The sequence below is a fragment of the Podarcis tiliguerta genome (genome assembly GCF_965153285.1).
Source record: "Podarcis tiliguerta genome assembly, chromosome: 17".
Classification (NCBI taxonomy): domain Eukaryota; kingdom Metazoa; phylum Chordata; class Lepidosauria; order Squamata; family Lacertidae; genus Podarcis; species Podarcis tiliguerta.
Genome location: NC_139550.1, coordinates 38,749,939 through 38,760,514, shown reverse-complemented (window position 1 = coordinate 38,760,514; position 10,576 = coordinate 38,749,939).

Sequence of the window (10,576 nt, the reverse complement as noted above, 5' to 3'; positions counted from 1 at the left end):
CCGGGGTGCTGGCCTGCTTTCCACGGGAGGGCAGAGAGCACTTGCCCGGCTTCATGGACCGTGGCCCCCCCCCAAGGGCAGGCAAGGGCAGCCACTCGGCTATCTGCTGAGGATCTTTGCATCTCACCTGGAACTGCCTGCAGTTTCCTTCTCAGGCGGTACAGAGAGTTGGTCCCTGGCCTGAAGGGCTTCCTTGGTTGAGGCCGAGGTTGCAAACCGGCCTGAGGATGTTGGAAAACAACTGCGGGACAGGGGTGCCAACTTGAAGAAAATATGGGGGGGGGGCAAGGTATGTCCCGTCCTGCATAAGCAACTACATGACATGGTGCGCACACACCATTTGAATGGCAATGCCCATCAACTTCGCGGGGGACAGCCCCCTCCAATATTTTATTGCGGCCCTGGGAGCTGGCTCCTGCGCTGCGGGAAGCACAGGGCTGCAACAGCCCTTTCTTCTCTGGGATACTGCCAGCAACCCACCTTGCTCCCCAGCTGCTTTCACTGGCATCCCGGAATGATCCCGATCGCAACTGCTTGGGTTCCTTTGTAGAGTTGAGCTGATATTGATTCTGATTATAATCTGTAGTGTAAATAAAGATCCTGGACTGGACAAAGAGGATAGCTTACTTTGGTGACTGCAAGGCAGAGACAACCAGTGCTATTTTCCTAGAAAAAGAGGTGCCAGAACACATCCTTCATTCTCTTAGAATGGCAATGGTGCTCACCTGAGAGGGGCCAGAACTGAGTTCCTTCGAGTTCCAGCTGGAAAAAAGCCTGGATCCAACCATGGTCAGAGATCCTCAATCCAGCTGCTTGAGAACAAATAGATAGGTTTCAGCCATATACAGTCCTTAACAGATACAAGTTGCCCATCCCTGATGTAAAGGATGTACTGTGTGCACTGACCTCTTACTAACTAAAAGGCAAAATATTTTCAGTGCCAGGAAGGAGCCTCTTGATAAGCAGCTCTCCTCCTCCTATGTCCTCTCTCTTTTCTGGGGTGGGGTGTCTGGGCACCCACTATACTTGCAAAGCACGTTTGAAGCACATTATCCCCCCCCCCCCAAGAATAATGTGCACGGTAGTTTATTAATGGTTGCTGAGAATTACAACTAGAGTGCCCAGAATTCTTTAAGGAGAGGAATGTGCTTCAAATCTGTTTTTGTTTTAATTGTTCCTTTCATTGATTAAACAAAGGATAAAAGTTTAAGAGATTTGCTCATTGCTGTTTTTTTTGCTGGGGAAGTAGGAGAGAAGAAGGCTGGATTTGAGAACTGATCCTCCTAACAACAATGGCTGATAAGAAGTCAATAAACCTGGCCAATGGTAGATTAAGTATGGATTTAAGGCAGGAACCTTCAAGGAAACCACCAGAGGGCAGGACTGCCAGGCATGGAGTACTGGGACCCCTGCTTTGATGGGGGGCTAGTGGGCAGCGGAAAGGCCAGGTTTCGGGTTTCAACTTTGAATGACATAGGCTGGAGGGATGTCCTTGGAGTCAGCAGCAAGGAGAAGCAGGGCGGAACTCCAGGTGAGCTGGGAATGGCCGGCTGGAACTAAGAGACACAGATGATGGCTTTTTGCTGTCCTTTGTATCCCCCCCCCCTTAAGGGGGAAGCCAGACCCTCATAGGTGGGGAAGCCCAGCCAGATGGGTGGGGTATAAATAATAAATTATTCTTATTATTATTAATGTTCTGCAAGCCCTCCATCTAGGTGCAGGTTGTATTTATGTGTAAATACAGTGGTACCTTAGTTCTCAAACTTAACCCATTCTGGAAGTCCGTTCCAAAACCAAAATGTTCCAAAACCAAGGTGCCCTTTCCCACAGAAAGTAATGCAAAACGGATTAATCCGTTCCAGGCTTTTAAAAACAACCCCTAAAACAGCAATTAAACATGAATTTTACTATCTAACAAGGCCATTGATCCATAAAATGAAAGCAATAATCAATGAATGTACTGTACTATAAAACAAATAAGACAGTATTATAGATGATAAAGATTAAAATTAATTTTTTTCTTACCTGCACTGATGATAGTCATTGTTTGCATGGGGGGCTTTTATCCATTTCTGCAGTCACACAATCAATCAATCAGTAGCTGAACTGGGTTCCACACAGTCACAAAAACAAATTAACGGAAAAAGCCTCAGAAACAAGAACGCAAAATAAATAACAAAAACAAAGGCACCAAACTTAATCTGTTCCGGAAGTCCATTTGACTTCTGAAATGTTCGAAAACCAAGGCGCAGCTTCTGACTGGTGCTGGCGCCCCAGAAACAATAGCTGACAGTCACATTGGATATTCAGCTTCCAAAAAATGTTGGAAAACTGGAACAACTTACTTCCAGGTTTTTGGTGTTTGGGAACCAGGGTACCACTGTAACGCCATGTATCACAAAGGCACTACAGTTTCTGCTGTGCCTCACTGTCCCAAAAGGAAACCCAGACCCTGGGAAGCACACCTGCAACCCCTGGAATCTTGCACCACTTGTGGAGCTTGGGCTGGCATGGAACACTAGTATGGGACTATGTTTTGGCAGCAAATCAATAAGAAGGCTGGGAATTGGGGGCTTAGCCTTTTGCTCCCTCCCCAGTGGCTAGACACTTGCGGAAATCTGACAACTAAACTCCTGAAAGGAATGTGTAAGCCGCCTTGAGTCTAGTGATGTGAGGTGAGAATATTCTCCAGAAAATATTATCAAGAATGAAAATATTCTCGAGAATATTCTCTGCTAGAAAATTCTCCGGAGAATATTCTCCACAAACTGTAAATTCCTATGTAAGAACCAGTTTTACAACCCACATTTTAAAAAATCTAAAAAATAAAAAGTCAATCTGTGATGTTGCCAGCGTAAGTAATGAATCATGATTTTTTTGATCCAGTTACTTTACTGGACATTGTGTCATTCACCATTGGCAGTTCTGAAATGTGAGTTACAGAAAACATTTTTTTTCATTTAATTAGATGAACATTTGAATTTGTGTGTATTTCAACTATATGTAATAGCCTATTTTTTCTATTTTGGTGTGACCTTATTCGTGAATTTGGACCAGTGTGCACAGAGGACAACTTCCTGGGGACGTGGGAATCTGCCTATCATCCATTCAGCACAGGACCACCTGCACTTTTTCAGGGGGACAGACAGGCGTAGCTCCCAGACCTACCAGGGATTGACCATCTGCGTGCAAAGTGGCTGCTCTCCCACTGAGCTGGGGCCCTTCTTCACCCCGACCTTCTGTTGTCTCCCTTGCTGACTTAGCTGCCAAAATCATTCATCTCTCACAGCACTCCCATAACATGATGCTCCTCCCTGCCTGCTCCCGGATGCATCACAAACGCCTTGCTCTTGCCTTCAGAACCCTCTGTGGCCATGCTCTCCCATCCTTAGGACAGCATTCTTGTATCTTGAGACATCTCTGCCTGTGATCTTCGCTCCGCAACCTCTAGACGTCTCCTGTTCCCCGAAACAACTCTGCCTTTTCCTCCCTGGGGCCCCATATGCCTGGTACCCCCTCTCAGAACCCCTCTGTGCATCCTCCTCACTTATTTCCTTCAAGCCCTCCCTCCCATCACCTTTCCCATGAAGCCCTTGGAGCAGGGACACTGCAGCAGCCAGGCCTCTAACTAAACCTGAGCACTGCAAGCCTGTCAGGGCAGAGATCTGTCCCCTCATATTTTCTGCAAAGTGCTACACATGCTGATGATACTATATAGAGGAGGAGGAGGAGGAGGAGGATAAGAATAATTCCTCCCTTCCTCTCTGTTGAGTCCTTTGCATTCAGTTGGTGCTCTGATAAGAATAAATTAATTGAGACAGTATATTTTCTGGCCTCAAAATGTATTGGACCAGGTGCCCAGAGTCTGCCAAGAGTAAAAGGGAAGCTCAAGGACTGGAATAGAATGAGGATACTGTGGTACCTCAGGTTAAGTACTTAAATCATTCCAGAGGTTTGTTCTTAACCTGAAACTGTTCTTAACCTGAAGCACCACTTTAGCTAACGGGGCCTCCTGCTGCTGCTGCTGCGCCGCCGGAGCCCGATTTCTGTTCTTATCCTGAAACAAAGTTCTTAACCTGAAGCACTATTTCTGGGTTAGCGGAGTCTGTAACCTGGAGCGTATGTAACCTGAAGCATATGTAACCCAAGGTACCACTGTATTGGCAGAAGGAGTGGCATGTTCATTGGACTGTTAAGTGTAGTGTTGACATTTTATGTTTCATTCTATGCAAAATATATATATTTTATTTTTTTGCAGTTGATGGAGAGCAGATGAAGCCTAGATTCTGCGTGTGTCCATCATCTCCTTCCTGGAGCATCTCTGCTTGGTGGTGGAAACTAGGGACCTGTTAGGGCCTCCTGTGGCTTTACAGATGGTTGCAACAGGAAGCTTCCCCATAGTCTTGGCTGGACTCTGGACTTGCCCATGGGCTACTGATGTCAGAGGAGGCGCTGAACATGCCATCCTTAGAGCCAAGATGTTGCTTTGTGTTCTGGACATACTATTGGACATTGATAAATCTTGGGTGCTGAGAAGCAGCCAAGCTTGGGACTGCCTTGATATAAGACAAAGTACATAGAATCTGATGCTCTAATAAATTATCCATTGTACTTTACTTTATAGTCTGCATGTGTTAACTGATTAAATATATTTGAGCCGGTTTACCGTATTGATCAATTACACAAACACCAGCAAAATCTTAATCAGTGTTTCTCCAGGTGTTGCTGGACTCCAGTTCCCTTCAGCCCCATCCAGCATGGCTGAGGGTCAGGGATAATAGGAGTTGTAGTCCTTGCAGCACCGGGAGAGACACAGGTTCCCCATCCCTGTTGCTGCATCTCTGTCTCTCTTGCCACGGGGGGGGGGGGGGGGAGCAGCTAATAGCTGGCAGTGAGGAATAGGAGGGGGCCAAGTGGCAGAGGAGCCAAAACGGATGGCGTGGTCTTGAAGTCCCATTTATATAGGAAGATTTGCCTTATTTCTTTCTTTCTGGCAGGGCTCCTACTTTTAAACGGCAAGCAAAACTTGCCCAACTCTGTCACCATCTTTGCATTCTGGTGAAAGCTTCACCTGTTGAATTTCTGTTTGGCATTTGTTGTAAGGTACACTCAGCATAGGGACGTGGGTGGTTCTGTGGGTTAAACCACAGAGCCTAGGACTTGCTGATCAGAAGGTCAGCAGTTCGAATCCCAGCGACGGGGTGAGCTCCCATTGTTCAGTCCCTGCTCCTGCCAACCTAGCAGTTTGAATGGACGTCAAAGTGCAAGTAGATCAACAGGTACCGCTCCGGCGGGAAAGTAAACGGCGTTTCCGTGCGCTGCTCTGGTTCGCCAGAAGCGGCTTAGTCATGCTGGCCACAAGCTGTACGCCGGCTCCCTCGGCCAATAAAGCGAGATGAGCGCTGCAACCCCAGAGTCGGACACGACTGGACCTAATGGTCAGGAGTCCCTTTACCTTTACCTTACACTCATCATAAAGCTGCTTGCAGCTCCCTCTTGAAGGCACACGTGCTGCAACCTGGGTTTGTGCTTGGGTAAAAAGACCCAAGAGCGCTTCTCACCAGCCATTGATGTTCCTGAACCAGGATAGTCTTGCCCCAGTTATCCATGCTCTGGTAACCTCCAGAGTGGGATTACTGCCATGCGCTGTATGTGGGGCGATCCTTGAAGACCGTTTCAGAAATAACTAGTGCAGACACAAGTATTTAGTTTTGTAGTTTGCTTTCAGGGCTGGTAGACACATAAATATTCATCACCAGATCACTGCAATGCCCAGCAGTACGTTTCACCTGTGAATGGACACCACAGACTGGACTTTTACCATGCTTCAAATGCAATATTGTTTTCCCTCAATGGAGTCAGTTTGCACATTCAACAGGTAAATGCAGAGAAACGAAATTATGGAGAGGGTTTTTATATTAATTATAAAGTGCATAATGTTTTCTCCCCTATTGTCAGCTTGCACACCAGGCGCCCGAGCGGCTTCCTCCGCCGCTGACTGTCCCTGGCAATAGTGGTTTTAGCACTCTCACTGGTCAGAGCTGAAGTTGTTATTTACAACTTTAAAAAGAGATACAAGAAATTTTCATTTGTGATCTCCATAACTGGCAATTTTAAATGTTGCTTGTAGATAGACAGATAGATAGATAAAACAGTTTCTTAGCATTTTCTTAAAGCGATAGGCTATCCATTTGGGGGCCCTTGGGGCCCCTCCCATAAGGCGAACCTCCAAAAAAGCACACTGTGGAGGAGAGTTTCCTGGCTCCCACTCAAAGAAGAGTTCAAACTCAGGCTGCAATGTCTACCAAAATCTTTAATGCTCAGATCAGTGTGATACAGGGGCAAAATGCCATTAAAAGGCACAGCAGGTGCTACACATAGCCAAGCAAGCAAAGACATCGATCCAGGAATGATACACACCCTGGATCCTCTTAAGCCCCCCCCCAAAAAAAAATATTTGAGGGGGCCGGGAAACACCCACCCCAAGTCCATGGGCATTGCCATTTAATTGTGTGCCATGTCATTTGACTATGTACTGCCCCCCCCCAGCAACCCTGTTATTAGGGAGTGGGGCCGGTACTACTATCTCACCCATGCGCAATGATCCTATGTTGAAAACAAACCCATTTGTATCCACTGTATTAATGCGCCGAGGGACTTTTTTATGTGTCCTTATGACCAACAGGTGGTGGAAGGAGCGAGCCAGATTCTAGTGAGTGAGACTGTCCCTGGCAATAATACTGGTTTTTAGCCCTCTCACTGGTCAGAGCTGAAGTTGCTATTTACAACTTTAAAAAGAGATACAACAAATTTTCATTTGTGATCTCCATAATTGGCAATTTTAAATGTTGCTTTTAGATATACAGATAGATAGGTAGGTAGATAGATAGATAGATAGATAGATAGATAGATAGACAGATAGATAGATATCTTACTTCAATAACTCCCTAAAATGTGTTAGGAGAGGCAATACATTTTAAATTAAAAGGAAACGGAAAGGAAATAGAAGACCAACAAAGAATCATAATAAAACAGGGAGAGTAAATTGTGGGCAGATGATGGACATTGAGAAAGCCCCCAAAAGAAAGCTTAGCCAAATTTAAATTGAAAACTCATAAAAATACCAAGAAGAAGATTTGAAAGATAATCAAGAAAAGCAGATACACCTGATGAAAAACCAAGGGAAAACTAAGAGAAATGAAAAAACGTGAGCGGCGAAATCCAGTTTATTTACCTTTCGACCAACAAGTCTTTGGATGTAATGAGTGAGACTGTCCCTTGCAATAATACTGGTTTTAGCCCTCTCACTGGTCAGAGCTGAAGTTGTTATTTACAACTTTAAAAAGAGATACAACAAATTTCACTTGTGATCTCCATAATTGGCAATTTTAAATGTTGCTTGTAGATAAATAGAGAGATAGATAGATACCTTAATTCAGTAACTCCCTAAAAAGTGTTACGAGAGGCAATACATTTTAAATTAAAAGGAAACTGAAAGAAAATAGAAGACCAACAAAGAATTAATCATAATAAAACAGTCTAATGTTTTCTCTCTAACATTTTCTAAAACAATGCAGACCCTGCTCACAGAATTACAGTCTTTCCTTTGTTTTAGCATGTCTCATATATGAACTTAAACCCAAGACAGCTGATCCGCACAAGCAATTCATCCTCTCATGTTACAGTGTCCAGCAAAGAACATTGTGGGAACAAACCCACAGTATTCTGAGGTGTGAATTATTGTTGTTGGCCTACAACTTCCCTCATCCCTGCTGCCTGGGACTGATGATGGGAGTTGGCTTCCAATGTCTGGAGGGTCACAGCTTCCCGGCTCCTGCATTAAGGACCAACCATGCACATGTTGTGTGAATAGGCCTGCCAAGAAGAGGAAACAAAAATGACTGGTTCCTTGTCTCTCCATTGTTTCAATGGTTTGTAATGCCCCATCCCGGTGGTTTCACCCAGATATGGGAAATTGCAGGTTTGAATCAACACAGCAGCGTGATGATAAATGGACAGGGTAAGAAGGATAAATTTCTTAGTACATGGTAATTGTTCATTGATTATATCAACAAATTGGCACTGTTGCTATGACCAACCTGCCATGGGTGTAGCCAGGATTTCTTTTAGGTGGGGGCAAATTAGGGTTGCCATATTTCAAAGAGCAAAAAATGGTCACAAACACCTCGGGTTACAAACACAAACCCTGCAACCTCGGAAGTAGTACCTCAGGTTAAGAACTTTGCCCCAGGATGAGAACAGAAATCGCGTGCTGGTGGAGCGGTGGCAGCGGGAGGCCCCATTAGCTAAAGTGGTACCTCAGGTTAAGAACGGTTTCAGGTTACGAACGGACCTCCGGAACAAATTAAGTTCATAACCAGAGGTACCACTGTACACTTAAAGTACCTAGGCCTATACAATTATGTGTAACAACATGTGAGGTGGCCTTGATTTAAACAGTTGATGTTTCTAGATTTTTATTTAGTGCCAGTAACTGGTTTTTGCAGTGCCATTCAAGGGTATAAGGTGCTATTTACCAGAGACTGACATATTGAAATATATTATCATATATGTACATGTTCTAATTGAAGAATAAAATATGATTTAACTACTGAGTTTCCTTATACCAAACCTTAACATGACAGTTAGTGGTGCCATCACCTTAGAATGGTGAATTATATTTTAAATGAAGATTTGATAATATTCTCATCAAAATTATTCTCGAGAATTTAACATCACTACTTGAGTCCCTGTCGGGGAAAACCAGTGTGTGTGTGTGAGAGAGAGAGAACAAATGAATGAAAGGTAGAGGAATTGTTTTGTAAGTGTATGAGCATTGGAGTGCCTGACATGCGTGAGGCTTCAAAGTTTTGAAACCAGAATTGTCAAATGCAAAAACAAGGAAGTCCACAGTAAATACCTTCCTTGCCTTTGGAGGGTCGCTTCTTTGTGCCTCAAGCACAAATGAATGCCTCACTTATCTGCTTGGCAATTACTTTTTCCTCCTTGGGAGTCTCAGGTATTATTTCCAAAAACACAAACCACCAGATTCCCTATGTTTCCACATCATAGCCTCTGCTTACAACATCAGGGTCAAGCCCCAGGGTATACATCACCCTGTGCAACTGATTACTACTCAGTAATTCCATTTACAAAGGTCATACTTAATCCTGGTTTTTCCATTTACTCCCACAGCTCTAATGTGCATACTTTTCATTTCCCCAAATAATTAGTGGGGAAAACACCCCCCCCCCCAATTCCTCAGGCACCTCTTCTGGATTAACAAGTCTTCAGACTTTCAGATAAAGTTTCCTGATATGCCAAGTACTGGTTAGAGGAGGTGACATTACTGCAGGAAGAATAAGGGTTTCATCCACCCTCTACCAATATATTTTAGAAGTACTGAAAGGGAGTACCAGGAAACTACAGCAGAGTACTCAGCTGCTGTTTTATTTTTATTCAGCAAGCTAAAAGTAATAATCAAAGAAGTCACACGAGCAGGAAGAATTACAATCATAGAAAGCATATAAAAGTTTGAGTGATGTAAAATATATTCTATAATGGAATACAAAATTCATATTTATACCAAACATATCAAATAATCAGGAAAGTTGTCAAACTCAAATTTAGTGGGAATGTGCCAAAAATGAGATTGTTTGGTCATATAAATCAGTAACTGCCCCCAAGCAGAAGCAAGTCGGAGGGGTCAGCAGCATCGCAAGCAGCATGCATTTTGTGAGTCAGTTTTTCAGAAATGGCTGAATGACTGTTTAAAACCATAGAATCCACAGAATAACAAGATGCAACCTTCCACCCATGAGAGATCACTAGATGAGCAGCAAGCAACACATATAGAATTAATTGTTGAGAAGTTCAGCATCGGCTCCATCAAAAATTGATAACTTGTTTGCCAACAATATACCAATCTCCATGACAACCCGCTTCCAGAACCTATGTCCATAGTTGCATCCTTGTAAATTACAGCCCTGCCGGTATGAGGGAACCAGATCTTACAATATGAACCAGTTGGACTGGGGTTAGCAGACCACCTTCAAGAACTCTCCCTCATGTCAGCAGACGCGGAGCTCAAGGGACAAGGGGATCGGGACCGGGAAGCAGTCGGGGGAACAGCGGGTTTTAAAAGTGCGGAAAGGGAAACTGAAAGGATCGAGGGGCAGAAGCGCATCTCCTGCGATGCGGGCCTAAAACATGCCGGGACTTTCCGGTTTAGAAATGAGGTGAGAAGAGACGGGGGCAGAAGCGAGAAGGGAGTGAAGAAAACGACGGAGAAAGGATTCTCTCTCACACATCATATGACAACTCGGGAGCGTCTAATGAAGCTGAACGTGACCCGTTTCTGGGTTTGGCGGGCGCCTCTTCACGCCCGGCCATCCCCCCCCCCTCCTGCCTTGAGCTTTTGCGGGAAAAGGGGCTCTCGGTGAGAGGCGCCTCCCTCGCCTTGCGGACCCCCCCCGCCAGCCCCCCCCCCCGCTTCCCGGGCGGAGGGAATCCGCCACAGCAGCGGCTCCGCCGGCCGCGTTTCCGGGCGAGGCGTCGGGCCCCGCCTTCCAGAGGG